Source organism: Sceloporus occidentalis, unplaced genomic scaffold (genome assembly GCF_023333645.1).
Source record: "Sceloporus occidentalis isolate IW3139 unplaced genomic scaffold, rSceOcc1.0.p SCAF_62, whole genome shotgun sequence".
In the NCBI taxonomy this organism is placed as follows: Eukaryota; Metazoa; Chordata; class Lepidosauria; order Squamata; family Phrynosomatidae; genus Sceloporus; species Sceloporus occidentalis.
The window spans coordinates 1116468-1116867 of NW_028317042.1; positions in this window are offsets into that span (position 1 = coordinate 1116468).

Consider the following 400-nt stretch of genomic DNA (forward strand, 5'->3'; position numbering starts at 1 on the left):
TCTCTAATTCAATTTACCCCCCAAAAAATACAACTGGGGGGGGGGTTAATAATAAGGGGAAAAAAATGCAGAAAGTAGAGATAATCGCTGAATAGTTACGTGATCAGGTCCAGGTCTGGCTCATTATGTAAAGGGTTAAAGAAAAGGCAGCTGGAGGGGCTTATCCTCTACGACCTTCTTTAGTGGGAATGCACAGAGGGGGGTCTCCGTGGATGTGAGTGGAGAGAAGGGGTTTCTCTACCATTGTGCGCAGAGAGAATAAAGAAATCGAGGGTCCTGTTCCGGAGCTCCCAGCACAAGTTATGGATCAAAAAGGGGGCGCAGAGTCACCAAGTCACTGAGCAGCAGTCACTGCCTGCCGCACTGGATTCCAAGTGCGCACACAGGCAAGCACGTCACC